Source organism: Panicum virgatum, chromosome 3K (genome assembly GCF_016808335.1).
Source record: "Panicum virgatum strain AP13 chromosome 3K, P.virgatum_v5, whole genome shotgun sequence".
Lineage (NCBI taxonomy): Eukaryota > Viridiplantae > Streptophyta > Magnoliopsida > Poales > Poaceae > Panicum > Panicum virgatum.
In genome coordinates, this window is record NC_053138.1 from 13,968,979 (window position 1) to 13,984,063 (window position 15,085).

Sequence of the window (15,085 nt, forward strand, 5' to 3'; positions counted from 1 at the left end):
CAAAGGCGGGAGCCGTCAAGATGGATGAGGAGCTGGATGCTTTATCAGCTCCTCAACAACTAGAAGACGGAGGCCAACCCACGGTTGATGAGCTTGTGGAGATCAACCTCGGAACAGAGGATGATCGAAGACCCATCTTCGTCAGTGCCACACTATCGGAGGAAGAACGGGAGGACTACCAGAACTTCTTGATGCAATACCGAGATTGCTTCGCCTGGAACTACAAGGAGATGCCGGGGCTTGATCCTCGTGTCGCCACGCATAAGCTGGCGATTGACCCACAATTTCGTCACGTCAAGCAACCGGCACGACGTCTTCGATGGGAGTTTGAAGATCGAGTCATCGCCGAGGTGGACAAGCTCATCAAGGCAGGCTTCATCAAGGAGATACAGTACCCCCGCTGGCTCGCCAACATCGTCCCAGTGGAGAAGAAGAATGGACAGGTTCGAGTCTGCGTTGACTTTCGCGACTTAAACCGGGCCTGTCCAAAAGATGACTTTCCCTTGCCCATCACTGAGATGGTGGTTGATGCTACGACGGGATTCGGTGCCTTGTCCTTCATGGACGGGTCCTCAGGCAACAACCATATCAAGATGGACCCAGTCGACGCCCTCGACACCGCCTTCAGGACGCCTAGGGGCAACTTCTACTACACCGTCATGCCGTTGGGTTGAAGAACGCCGGCGCCACCTATCAGCGCGCCATGACGTACATCCTCGACGACCTGATCCACCAATCGGTGGAGTGCTACGTCGACGACATGGTCGTAAAGACCAAGGATCGCAAAGACCACCAAGACGACCTATGGGTTGTCTTTGAACGACTATGTCGACATCAACTCAAGATGAACCCTCTCAAGTGCGCCTTCGCCGTCCAGTTAGGCGTCTTCCTCGGGTTCGTGGTTCGGCATCGAGGCATCGAGATCGAGCCAAAGAAGATCACGACGATAAGAAAGATGCCACCACCGCAAGAGTTGAAGGAGTTGAAGTCACTGCAGGGGAAGCTAGCCTACATTCGGCGCTTCATCTCCAACCTCTCCGGGCGCATTCAACCCTTCTCCAAGCTCATGAATAAAGGCGCACTATTTGTCTGGGATGAAGAGTGCCAACAGGGGTTTGACAGTACTAAAAGGTACCTCCTTAACCCTCCTGTTCTGGCTGCTCCTGTGAAAGGGCGCCCTCTCATCCTCTACATCGCGGCGCAGCAATCTTCGTTAGGTGCTTTGCTCGCGCAACACAATGGCGAAGGCAAAGAGGTGGTGTGCTACTACCTAAGCCACACCATGGTGGGTGCCGAGCATAATTACTCTCCCATAGAGAAGTTGTGCTTTGCACTAATCTTCGCCTTGAAGAAGCTAAGGCATTACATGTTGGCGCACCAAGTCCAGCTCATTGCAAGAGCGAACCCCATAAGGTATGTGCTAAGTCAGCCTGTACTCACAGGGCGACTGGGAAAATGGGCGCTCCTCATGATGGAGTTCGACATCACCTTCGTCCCACAGAAAGCGGTGAAGGGGCAGGCTTTGGCGGAGTTCCTGGCGGCACTTCCAGTGCCAGATGACTCGGCACTCGTCACCAACCTGCCCGATGAAGAGGTCTTCTCCACCGAGCTTGAAGCCCCATGGGAGCTCTACTTCGACGGCGCTTCTCGCATGGATGCCGACCCAGATGGCACCCCCAAGCGAGAGTGGGGGCCGGATTGGTGTTCAAGACCCCACAAGGGGGAGTAATGTATCATTAATTCTCCCTTCTAAAAGAAGAGTGCTCCAACAACGAGGCGGAGTACGAGGCATTCATCTTCAGGCTTCTCCTCACCCTCTCCATGGAGGTATGTTCTTTGCGAGTTCATGGAGACTCGCAGCTCATTGTTCGGCAAGTCAATGAAATCTATGAAGTCCGGAAGCCAGAGCTGGTGCCATACTACCAAGCAGCCCGGAAGCTCATGGAGAAATTCAAACGTGTTGAAGTTGTTCACGTTCCACGAAGCAGGAATGCACCGGCCGATGCCTTGGCGAAGCTTGCTGCTGCGCTTGTTCTTCCTGAAGGAGATGTTGCACAAGTCACCGTTGAGGAGAGATGGCTTCTCCCTGCCGTCCTGGAGCTCATTCCAGAGGAATATGAAGTCAACACCATCACAACCAACGCCGTTGAAGAAGGCGACTGGCTCACACCCTTCCTCGACTACTTCAAGCACGGCAACCTCCCCGACAATCCGGTGAAGAGGCGCCAACTGCAACGACGACTCCCCTCCTATGTCTACAAGGCCGGCATTCTCTATAGGCGATCCTATGGACAGGAGGTCCTACTTCGGTGCATCAATCGAAGTGAAGCTGACCAAGTCTTGAAGGAGATGCACCACGGAGTCTGTGGAGGACATCAAAGTGGACCAAAGATGTATCACAGCATCCGGTTAGCCAGATACTATTGGCCCAGCATCATGGCAGACTACTTAAGGGTGGCTAGAACCTGCCATAGTTGTCAAGTTCATGGCAATTTCAAGCACCAACCGCCGATCGCTCTTCATCCAACGATCCCCTCGTGGCCGTTCGACGCCTGGGGCATTGACGTCATCGGCCCCATCGATCCTCCTTCATCATCGGGCCACCATTTCATCCTTGCTGCAACGGACTACTTCTCCAAGCGGGCGGAAGCTGTAGCACTGCGCGAGGTGAAGAGCGACAACACCATCAACTTCCTGGAGCGACACATCATATATCGCTTCGGAGTCCCACACCGCATCACCTCTGACAACGCCAAGGCCTTCAGGTCAGGTAAAATGCACAAGTTCATGGTGAAATACAAGATCAAGTGGAACTATTCCACCGGCTACTACCCTCAAGCTAATGGGATGATCGAGGCGTTCAACAAGACGCTCGGCAAGATCCTAAAGAAGACGGTGCACAGACACCGAAGAGATTGGCATGACCGCCTCTTTGAAGCTCTCTGGGCGTACCGCGTCACGGTCCGTACCCCAACGCAAGCCACTCCGTACTCTCTTGTTTATGGGTGCGAAGCAGTTTTGCCCCTAGAGATCCAGCTACCGTCACTACGTGTGGCTCTACGTAATGGTCTTACTCAAGACAAACATATTCGGCTTCGTTTTCAGGAGCTTGATTCCCTAGAAGAGGAGCGTCTTCACGCTATACAAGACTTGGAGCTATATCAGCAGAACATGGCCCGAGCCTACAACAAGCTTGTCAAGCAACGTGCCTTCAGGAGGGGCGAGCTGGTGCTCGTGCTTCGGCGCCCCATCTTCGTCACGCACAAGATGAAAGGAAAATTTGAGCCCAAGTGGGAGGGGCCGTACATCATCGAGCAAGCATATGATGGAGGCGCCTACCAACTGGTGGATCATCAAGGAGCTCGGCCATGTCCTCCAATCAACGGCAGGTTCTTAAAAAAATATTTTGCATAAACTTCCTCTTGCCTCGTAGGTGGTCAGTCTGCATTCACCATTGCATTACTTGGCCACCCCTTTTTTCTTCTTTCTCTCTTTCAAAACTGGACCTCACGTGTCCTAAAAAAACAAATGGCTATCCCCATGGAGAGTTCAGCTGCAGCGCAGGTTGGAACTGCCTCAAGACGCCCCTCCACGCAACGTGTGCAGCTCATGCCGAGCGCGCTCTACTGGAGGTAGTGGGGAGATGACTTGGGCTACTCTTAAGCAGCGAAGCGACCATGCTCCTCGCACTTCTTGGTCTAGGGGTAACACACTCCAGGGAAGACTATAGGAGAGGAGCAAGAAAAGGGCTACCTGGTGCAACACAAGTTCCATTCAGTGTGAAGCCACTTGCCATCCCTGGGATGTGAAAACAAGGGACCAAAAGAAAAAAGTGCCTGCGAGGATTCACTTAGGTACACATAGGTGAATGGCAGTCTTCCAAATTCCTTGAGATCGTGGCAAGCCTCAAGATTCAAGATTCATGTGTCAAAAGGTCTCCAAAGAAGATGACCAAATAAAAAAAATCAAGAAGATGATCCTCAAATTCAATAATAAGAAGCCTCCAAAGAAGATGGCCCCAGTTCAAATATCAAGCTTGTCCGATCTCGGCGGAAGGCGGAAGCTTGCTGTTCACCATCCTCGGCAAAAGTAATGGCAAAAATCCCTCAGCCTTTACCCCATAGCCTCTCACCTCTATGCAGCCGTACCTATGTCTCTGTGCCAAGGGGCATGAACGGGCCGTGGTATTACTCAATGTGAAAGAGACTCAAGTAATGATTCCCATCACCTCCGGCAGAGTCGTGGAAGCATGTGTCTACACTCGCAAGTACTTAGGTGGCAAAGCTGATCCATCTCGCCATGGTCATACGGCGGCAGACAGCTCAGTCCTTGGGCAGTCTCGTCCTGAGTTGCTCTTATAGCTAACGCTCAGGGGAGAGCCAACATTTTTTCCAAAACCCAACAAAAAATGTGTTTCTTTAATCCAACCTTTGCTTCGGATGCTTTATTTTGCATGACTAACGAGCATGCACAAGATTTTCTTAAGCATTGCAGGATCCTTTCGCTCTGCTTTGATGGGAGCAGTGCGGTTCACCAGTGCAGGATGGCGTCAAGCTGTGAAACCCTTCGGTCCGGTCGGCTGGCACCACAGCGGCAAGGTGGTCGCGACTGGATTGATAAAGACCTCTCCACAAGCGGTACGGCGTCTTCATCGCAAATTGGAGGCAAGGCGTTTTTGTTGGCCAATGCCGTAGCAGTTACACGGCCCCGACACAAACCCCAAACCATACCTGGGAAGCTAGCAAGAACATTCGCTGAGTATCCTTTCCCAATGTATCTTTAATTTTTTTTATTTCTATCCTCTCTCTTGTTCCCCTTGCGTCCCTCCTGTGTGCTAACATTTTACAGGAAGCTTGGGTAAGATGGCACGAAGGAAGATGCAGATCTTGATGAGGGCAGATCGCCGTTCGTGTATATGGCTGCACCAAATGTGCGCGTGCCTGGAGCGGAACCATCAAGAAACTGAAGAAACGTACGAGTGGAGGCTCGACTTCGACCCGGCCACACCAATCTTGCCCCGACATGAACATGGCCTAATCACAGCCGAGCGGCCCCGACGTGTGCGGCGCTGGGAACTCCATGGCAACTGCGACGACAGATTGATGATGGCCGCAAAGCAACCACGGAGGCAACGACGTGCGCAGGTGGTACTGCTGCAGTCGCTAGATGCTAACCCGACCGGCGGCTGCGATATGCATGTGACAGGAGGCCGCGCTGTAACGTGTGCACCACAAAAGACATGTACAAATGTATCCTGCAAAACATATATGGAGCAACGTTGCTTGCCCATGTAGTTCTATATATTATATATGAAAAAAAAAGATGCGCTTATGATGTCCCTTGCCTTCCTGTTGGAATTCGATCATCGAATCGATTAATCTCAAACTTGCCAAGGATTTCAACCGGAACAATTTCTGGCCGGGTTGGAAACATTTGATTTGCAAACGTGCGGTGTTTATTAACAAAAAAAAAGCTAAGGAAAAGCCACCAATGAGGAGCACGTAACACTTGCATGCCCCTGTGGCTTTCGTGATGGTTGTCGCATGTACAAAGCAGCAAGAAATACTTGCGCATCATCAGTACGTGTCATGGCAATATTTTCGACACTTGAGCCGCAGTACGGCAGCCCGGATGCGATGGCAGCATAGCGGTTCTTGTCGCCGGAGGCGTTCGCGGGCGGCCGCTTCACGGCAGTCTCGACGCTTGATGCATAGTTAAGTCTGGGCCAACTCCCTCCGGCTGAGCGCACGCAGCAAAGGAAGCATGCTGGCTGAGTGCTCCATGGTGACTAGTTCACTAATGCATTGGCAACTCAAGTAAATAAAAAAAAAAGAAGGAGCGCAGGAACATGCTTCTTCATGTTCGTCAAGCTGGCAGCTACGACACCGTAATCTAGGTCGCAGCCATGATCACGAGGGCGCGAAGCAAGTGGCCGGCGCCGACATGACGAACTCTGAGCTCGCAGCAATGGTCATGGTGGCGCAAGGCAAGTAGCCGGCAGCGGCGATGAACTTAGTTCACGGCCACGGCCTTAGCGGCGCAGAGACGGACGGCACAAAACCAAGTCGTTGTCGCAGCCTGCGCTAGCAAGTATGCGGCGGCAGCGGCACAAGGTTGGCAAACTTAGCGTGGTACGGCAGCCGCGAGGTTGCACCGCGTCAAAATAATAATAATAATAATAATGATGATAATACGAGTGCAAATCTCAGAGATGAAGTTGAATTTTATTCGACAAAAAAAAGGGATGACACTAATGGAACAGCAGACTAATCAAAATGGGTGCAGATTAATGCCCCGTCCCTAGCTAAGCTCGAAAATTATTAAGACACTAGCCAGACTCTAACGAAGATGTTCACATTTTTTTTTAGATAATGGATGAAAAACATCCGGCCGCTACGCCCAAGGGCGTACACAGCCAATTATTACAGGATTCGCAACATTGGGAAAAATAGATGAGAGCGAAGCCGTTCTCAAAGATAAAATTACAGCAAATGATAAAAAAGTGTTCCATCCTCCCTTGATGAACTCCAAAGCGATAGTCTCTATGTTTGTGCTCATCAAGGAAAGTGCTGTCTTGGCTTGCTCCTCACGCTGCAGCTGCGCCCAGAAACGTAACCAGTATGTCCCCCTGAAAATAACCTGCAAAATCGAATGGTATTTAACTTTGTGAAAAATTATATCATTCCGGCATCGCCAGATTGCCCAGCAAATAGCAGCCACTCCCACCCAAATCAAATTCCTAATCTTTTTAGATTGATTAGAAAGCCATGAGCCAAACATATGTCTAATCGAATTAGGTGGAGTCAAACCTGTAGGGTAAGAAATTATCCTCCAAACCATTCTCGCGTACAGACAATCTAAGAAAAGATGATCTATAGACTCATTAATATTACAGCCACAACATTTTTGGCTACCCGTCCAGTTCTTTTTAGCGAGATTATCTTTTGTTAAAACCACTCCCTTTTGCAGATACCAAAGGAAGATTTTAATTTTGAGAGGAATCTTTAGTTTCCAAATACTCTTATGTCGAAATGGTGGGTTTCTATCTATCAGATATAGATAGAGAGAGCGAACTGTATATGACCTGGATGTGGTCATATTCCAGTTGAAATAATCAGCCTCGTCCACCAAGTTGACATGGGCGATTTGCGCTACAAGGTTTTGCCATTCAAGTAGTTTATTATCCACCAGCGCTCTCCTGAAGGATACCTAGAGAGGCGACGTGGCCATAACTTTAGCCACTGTTGCATGTGAATCCCTCACTATATCGTAGATTGATGGATATTTAACTTTGAAAGGTCTATCTCCTATCCATGTATCTTCCCAGAATCTGGTCTTGGACCCATCCTTTACCACAAAAGAGCCAAGGCCGAACACCTCATCTTTAATCTTCATGAGGCCTCTCCAAAAATGAGAGTCATAGGATCTTGCCTTTACATGGGTTAGTGACTTGGAATGTAGATATTTATTAGTTAGCAGCTTCTGCCACATGCCATCGGTATTCAGCAGGTTTACAAGCCACTTAGCCAATAAACACTTATTCTGCAAATGCAGATTTACGATTCCAAGTCCTCCTTGGTCCTTAGGACGACACAAGATGTCCCACTTGACAAGTCGGTATTTATGTTTATCCGATGATCCTTGCCAGAAAAACCTTGATCTAAATTTGTCCAGGTTTTTGAGAACCCCTTTGGGTATTTCGAAGAAGGACATCATGAACATGGGTAGGCTACTAAGAACTGAGTTTAAGAGAACTAGCCGCCCTCCATAGGATAGATATTTCGCTTTCCAACAAGAGAGCTTTTTCTCGAAGCGTTCCTCTATTTTTCTCCATTCAGAATTTAGGAGTTGCCTGTGGTGCATAGGGATCCCTAGATAACTGAAGGGATATTCACCAGCATTACAGCCAAAGAGATTAGTGTAGGTATCTTTCATCTCTTTGGCGGCACCAAAACAGAATATTTCGCTCTTGTGGAAGTTGATCATGAGACCTGATAATTGCTCGAAAGCACATAGCAAAAGTTTGAGATTTTTTGCTTGTTCTAGGTCATGGTCAATAAAAATGATAGTGTCATCTACATATTGTAGTATTGATAAACCATCCTCTACAAGATGAGGAATGAAACCTCTTATTTGATCATCGACTTTTGCTCTCTTAATCAGGAGAGTCAGCATATCAGCCACGATGTTAAATAAGATAGGTGACATAGGGTCCCCTTGACGGAGTCCCCTCTTAGTTTGGAAGTATGGGCTGACATCATCGTTAATCTTGATTCCCACACTTCCTCCTGTCACCATACTTTCAATCCACCTACACCACTTGGAGGAGAACCCTTTCATGCGTAGGGTTTGCTGCAGGAATGGCTATTTGACCTTATCATACGCCTTTTCGAAATCGATCTTAAGAATGATCCCATCTCGATTTTTGGTATGTAGTTCATGGATAGTTTCGTGTAGGATGACCACTCCTTCCATTATATTCCTGCCAGGCATAAAAGTTGTTTGTGTGGGGCTAACCACCGTCTTAGCTACATTGTTCAACCTGTTTGTGGCAACTTTAGTGAATATTTTAAATCTGACATTAAGGACACAAATGGGTCTATATTGTTGAATCCTAGTAGCGTCAGCCACTTTCGGGATAAGGGTGATGATCCCAAAATTTAGACTGAAGAGGTTTAGATCCTCCCGGTGGAAGTCCGAAAAGAGAGCCATCAGGTCATCCTTGATCACATTCCAGAAAACCTGATAAAATTCTACGGGAAACCGTCAGGTCCCGGAGCCTTATTATGCTCCATCTGAAACACCGCATTTCGCACTTCGGCCTCATCGAATAGACTAGTGAGTGCCTGATTTTCCTCTAGGGAGACTTGGGAAATATCCCCGATTTGTTCCTCCCGTAGAGAAATTTCCGATACATCCGGCTGTCCAAAGAGATTCTTATAATAATGGGTGATATGGCTCTTAAGTTGGTCGACACCGATAACCCTTCCTTGATCATTCTCAAGTTTGAAGATATGTTGTTTTCTGTGTTTGGCATTAGCTACTAGATGGAAGAACCTAGTATTATTGTCTCCTTCTAGTAGCGTTTTGACCTTTGCCCTTTCGTACCATTTTATCTCTTCTTCTCTTAAGAGAGACACTAGACTCTCTTTTAGGTATTGTTTCAGATCCAACTCCTGAGCGGATAGGGGAATCGCCTCCGCTTTCTTATCCATTTTCTCAAGAATAGCGAGAAGTCTTTTCTTCTCTTTTCTATAAGTTCCAGCAGTGTGTTTGGCCCATCCTCTGAGATGTTGTCTGAGTCTTCGTATTTTATTCTGCCACCGCTCTAGAGGCGAACACCCTGAGTTCTCAGATTGCCATATATTGGCAACCATGTCGTAGAACCCGTCCCTAATCAACCAACCCCTCTCAAATTTAAAGGGACGTTGATCGGTGTGGTGGGTGGATGCCCTCGTATTCAGGATAAGAGGAGTATGGTCCGAAATATTTCTATCTCTTGGTTCTACCGTTGAGAGGGGATATCCGATTTCACACTCAGTACTAACGAGGACTCTATCAAGCTTCTCAAAGGTTGGATCGTCACCCGAACCCGCCCATGTGAATTGGCGACCAGACATGACAATCTCTTTGAGATCAAGAGATTCAATAACAGCGTTAAACAAGTTAGGCCACTTGAAATCAAACTCTCCGGAGCTTTTATCCTCCGGCCCTCTCATAATATTGAAATCCCCCCCCCCCAATTAGATAAGGGAGCGATTCTTTCGAGCACGTGTTAACCATTTCTGCCAAAAAGGCTTGTTTGTTTAGCTGTTGTGCTGGGCCGTACACCGTATATAGCACAAATTTGAAGTCATCGTGTTTGGATCGTAGGGTAAATTTCACATAGAAATCTCCCTCTGTGATGGCTCCAATATCAAAAACCTCCAAATCTACCCCAAGGAGGATGCCTCCTGATCTACCGTGAGGTGCCATACTGTGCCAGATGAATTCCCGGCCAGCGCACAACTTTTTTAATAAATGATCAGGAAACACATCCCTCCCGGTTTCAGAGAGAGCAATAAAATTTATTTGCTCCTCTTTTACTAAGTCCGCCAAAAATCTATGTTTAGCCAAGTCTCCAAGACCTCTGCTATTCCAGAATACTCCTTTCATTTTAGTTTAATTTTTGAAGGAGTTTTTGGCTTTTTCGGGAGTCTGCCGTTTTTGGGTTTTTTGGCAGCAGTAGACTTTTTCTTTCTACGGACAGGAGATAGATCGATAATGTGATCCACCTCCGTATCTTGCATGTTCTCAATTAGATTACCACTCACATGGCTGAGAACGGCTTCTAGTCTATCTTCCTTCTCCTCATCACTCTCGGCATGACTAAATTTAGATTTTGATTTATCTAATTTTTTGCTAGCCTGAAGCGCTAATCTATCAATTTCTAGATTTTTGATAGCAATAGTAGAGGATTTAATAGCCGAGGCAGTAGAACCTAGGTTGATGCCTATATTATTAAGGTTCGAAGAAATGCGATTATCTAAAAAGCTAGTAAAAGACGAACCTGTAGATTCGAGGTTCTTTTGTGCCGCCATTCTCGCAGTCTTCTTCAAGGTATGTTCATCTGCCGTGGCTTTGTTTCTGGCGCTCCTGCGCACTGTGGGCTCCTCCACCAAGTTCGGACCCTTGGCTTGCTGATTTGCTGCAGGGACCTTAGCGGTTAGTGCCACTTTGGTGCCCAATGGTGCCTCGGTCGGCTCCCAGAAAGGCGCCAGCCCGGCCACCATTTGCCAGTCGCCCATTTCATGTTCGGGCTGCACAGGTCCATGCACGGGCTGCACAGGACCATGCAGCGGCAGCCCGGGTTGTGCCACAAGGGTCGCCCCAGCCTGGTCGCTCACCATGCCAGTCAGCGCTGCATCCTCCCCGAGCTTGGTCGGCCGCTCCAGCTCGCCCGCGCTGGGATCCACCGGCGAGGCGTGTTGCCAGGCCACCGCGGCAGCGCCTCCGCCAGAGTCAGCGCTCCTCGGCGTCGGTGAACGCTCTGGCTCCGACGCCGGCCGGTTCCCGTCACTGGGTAGCGGCATCTCCACCTCAGCAAGGCATCGCGCTGCTCCGCCCGAGCCAGCACAAGTCCCAGGTCGCGGTGACTGCCGTGGAGTGCCGGCCGCCGCATCGGTCGACAGGTAGACCCCCGCCGGTGGAAATACCGTCGGCGAGTCACACGCCGCACCACCCGAGTGGGCGAATATCCCTGCCGGCGGAGACTTTGTTGGCGGTGCCGAGCCACCCGCTGAGTAGGGACCCAGCGGTGCTGCCGGCGAGGAGACGCCGTCCCTCGAGGCCGCACTCCAGGGCGCCTCCTGGGTGCTTGGCAAAGTCACCGTCGGCGTACTCTCCGTTCCCATCTCTGTTGCAGCCACCACGAGATCCTGCACTGTGACATCTAGAGAAAAATGTGATGTGTTGTCCTGCATACCTGCATCCTCAACCATAGCGGCATGATGTTGGAGTGGGGGTGCTGCACCACCAAGTTGTTTCCCCGATGACTGGTTGCTGGCATCAGATGACCGCTGGTTCTTGTTATTGTCATCCGTAGCATCGTTCATATGATGATCACCATTGCCATCCAGACCCTTGTTGGAATCATCTTCTAACAAGTCATCCTCATCCGGGTTGAAAGAGTCATCGGTCATCTCTGCATCTGCCGTGAAGTATACTCGGTAAATACTCCTGTTCACGCAGATATCCACTTGCTTTGCGATCGCCTTGACATCGAAAGCTGCCACTAAAATGCGGACTTCACCTGTCTTCCGAAGATGAACCATATCCACCTTCTGGGTTGCTCCTATGCATGAGCCCACTGCCCAAAGCGGCAAATAAGACTTGAGAATCCTAGGAACATTGGTCACCGTCACCCAGACCTGATCAAGCACCCTGATGGGTTGGACATATGCCTCTAGCTCCTCGAAACGAAGTGTTCCCTCCTGGTTTTTGGTGGTAATGTTGCGAATAGCAACCATCCTATCCAATTCTTCCTTGCAGGGGAAAGGAACAATATAAGATTTGTCTCCATTCACCCGTGCTGACCAGGTCCACTGTACAGGGAGGATTCTTGCCAACTCTGACTGCACCAGCTCGGCAGAGATGTTCCCCTTTTCAACAGTGACTAGAGCGGCAAAATCTGAATCTTCAAACGTGATGATCTGATTCGGTCTAGCTTGCTGAATCATAAAGAAGCCCATACCGTCTTCAGCAGCAGCACAGTAGGCGACTGTCGGTTTTGGTCCTCTGAGAAGAGGGCACCTGTTGGTATAATGATCTTCCAAACAAATTGTGCATTCCAATTTCACGTGCGGTTCTGCCTTGCGCTTTCGCTTCTGCTTGCCCTGATCAGCGCCGTCTGCAGTCTGTGGGGATGGCTCCACTCTATTGGCATCTCCGCTCGGCCCGGCGCCATCGTTTGGGCGGCCAAACTGGCGCCCAGCCGGGGCCGCCTTTGGAGGTTGCCCTGTGGCGGCGCCTGCTCAGCCGCGAGGACCCCCCCCCCCCCCCCCCCCCGCCCGGAACCGCGGCCGCCGCCCCGGTTGGGCAGGGGAGCGTGGACCTCGGCTGGCAGTTCATCTTCCCTTCCCGCCGCCCCTTGCCCATGTGGGTGGCGCCCTGGATGCGCCCCCCCCCCCTCCCACGGTGCGCCCGTTGTCCCGCCGGCGCTCCGCGGCATCCACCATGTCCGCCGGCCATGACAACCGCGGCGTAGGAGATCAATGTGGTGGGCGGAAGGTGGACGACAATCGGGGAGACCAGGCGGCGATTAGGTTTGGCGAAGGAGTCCGCGGGCGAAAATCCGGCCTGTTTGTTGCGCTGGCTTCCCGGTCCCACATCTGACCGCTTAGCATCGGTTGGATTTTGGATCCCCCCGGAAAGATCGCGGGCATCCTCTCGCCGCGTTCCGGTGGTCCGCAACGCCGGCAGGAGAACGTCCCCGACCGTACGTTTGGGCGATTGGCGTGGCGGCGGCGGCGGGCCTTTCCACATCTTCCTCCAAGGTGGTCGGGTCATGTTCGGCGAAGATCGGTGCAGCTTCGGTTGGCGCCTGCTATGCGCTTTGTGCACTGACTTCGTGTTGAATTCCGACGTCGTGTTGAAATCCGGCTGGCTGGGAGAAGCCCCCGTCACCTCTGCAATGGCAACGGTGGCGGTGGTGTCCCGACTAGCCAGCAAGTCGGCGTCGCCTAGATCTTCCTCGTCCTCGGATTCTGAGGCCACCCAAATTTTCCCTGCTCCGGCGCTGAAGAAGACTTCCTGGCGCGCCCGGAGCAGCCGGAGCTCCTCAGCATCGGGATCGAGGGTCGGCGGCTCCTTCGCTGTGCGTCGTGGAAGAGCCGCCTTTAACGACTTGGATATGTCGCATCTGGCGGGCATCGATCGGAGGTGGGAGAGTGCAGTCGATGACGAGTCCCGAGTTGCCGGAGTAGCAGCGCCGTTGTCCCGGCACCAGACTTGTGCCCGCGTCCGGTGCCTAAAGTCGCGGCAGATCACGCTGGCCGCCGGCGGGCCGGAGGTATCTCCAATGGCCTCAGACCTCCATTGCCGGCTCGGCAGTGAGATCGACGTCTGATCGCCGATGCCGCCACCGACCTTCCACCTGCAACTAAAAACAGACTCACCTGCCCGCCGTCCCTCAGCAAGATCAGATCGCCCAGCGACGTCCCGGAGTAGCGACGGGAAGGAGGTCAGATCGCCGGCGTCGCCGAGCGATCGCCGCCCAGTCGCCCGCTCCGCTCAAACCGGGATTCCCTACCACGAAGATGTTCACATGACCAAGACCATAAAAAATAATATAAAAAACTGTTTGGAGCCAATGCAACATGGCCCTGTTCTACTCTACGGGAGATGCTTTCTTGGATGGGAGACCCTTGACGGGGTATGTCAAGATCATGGCAAGAGCTGACTGGAATGCGCCCTCCTGGTCCCTCCTCCGCTCTGCAGACTGCTCTACCAGGGCTTTCACTTCTGCTATGTGCTTCGCTAGCATGTCGGTGTTTTCACGTTGCGATTTGACGGTGTTGTTGCAGGTGTTCAAATGATGCTGGGCGTAAGTATCCTCTTGTTCCCGGAGCTTCGCCTCATGCAGCCTTGCGGATCTCGCCAGCCGTTCATACTCCATAGCCTGCGCCGAAACTTCCTGCAACTTGGAAGCGATCCGCAAACGCGCAGAATCTAGGGCTTCGCGTCCCGACAGCCCATGCTCTATCTCAGCGTTGGCTTCAGTGAAGGCGGCGTCCAGCTTCCCCAAATACGAGCGCGCCTCCTCTTCAGCTGGATGGATGGGACTCTCCGTGATCGAAGCGCCCTCCAGGTGCGTCGCTAGAACCCCTAGACATGAGATGAGCTTGCCCAAACTCTCTGGACACGCTCCTTTGCAGCTGAGTGTCCAATATTGGGTACACATGTGGATACGTCGTGCAGCATTCTCCTTGTCAATGGGATCCTCCTGCAAGAGGCGTTGGATGTCCTTCAGATCATAGTGAATGCCGGACGTGTTGGAGAGTTCACGCTCCGACTCTACTGGGAGGTCAAGAAGGAGATCCTCATTAGCTTCAGCTTGGGAATGAACGAGGTCAACAAGGCACTGCGGACGCTTGAGGACTAGCTCCGAGGTGCGTGCATCTGACTTGGCCTTGAACTCCTGGGCTTGCTCCAAGAGTGTTTGCACCTCATCCTCCCTTGCTTTCTCGAGCTTCGAGAGAGATGCCGGCCAGCCATCGATGCCTTTGTTAGCTGCAGAATTAATAAAAGCATAAGCAAGCTAAATTTTATGGAATAGCTAGAAACAAGTGGATTCTGAACGCTTGCTAACCTTTGCTATTTCCAGCTTCACCATCTAGCTGTGCAGGCATTTTCCTTCCGTGAAGCTCGGCAGTTGGAGCGGACGCTTGATCTGTTCCAGGCAGGCTCGCCACACTAGCAGGAGGAGCAGGGGCCTTAGGGACGTGAGCTGGGGCTAATGACATGCTGGCCGCCGCCAAAGGCGCCACTGTTGCGGCCGAAGATGGAGCCGGAATCTGAATCGTGCCTGTGCCATCGGGAGCTTGTT

At 51.2% G+C, this 15,085-nt stretch overlaps 1 pseudogene; it reads right to left on the reverse strand.

Moving 5' to 3' along the window:
• Nucleotides 1–6,393: 6,393 nt before the first annotated feature.
• Nucleotides 6,394–13,410, reverse strand: LOC120700618 (annotated as a pseudogene).
• Between the last annotated feature and the right edge of the window lie 1,675 nt (nt 13,411–15,085).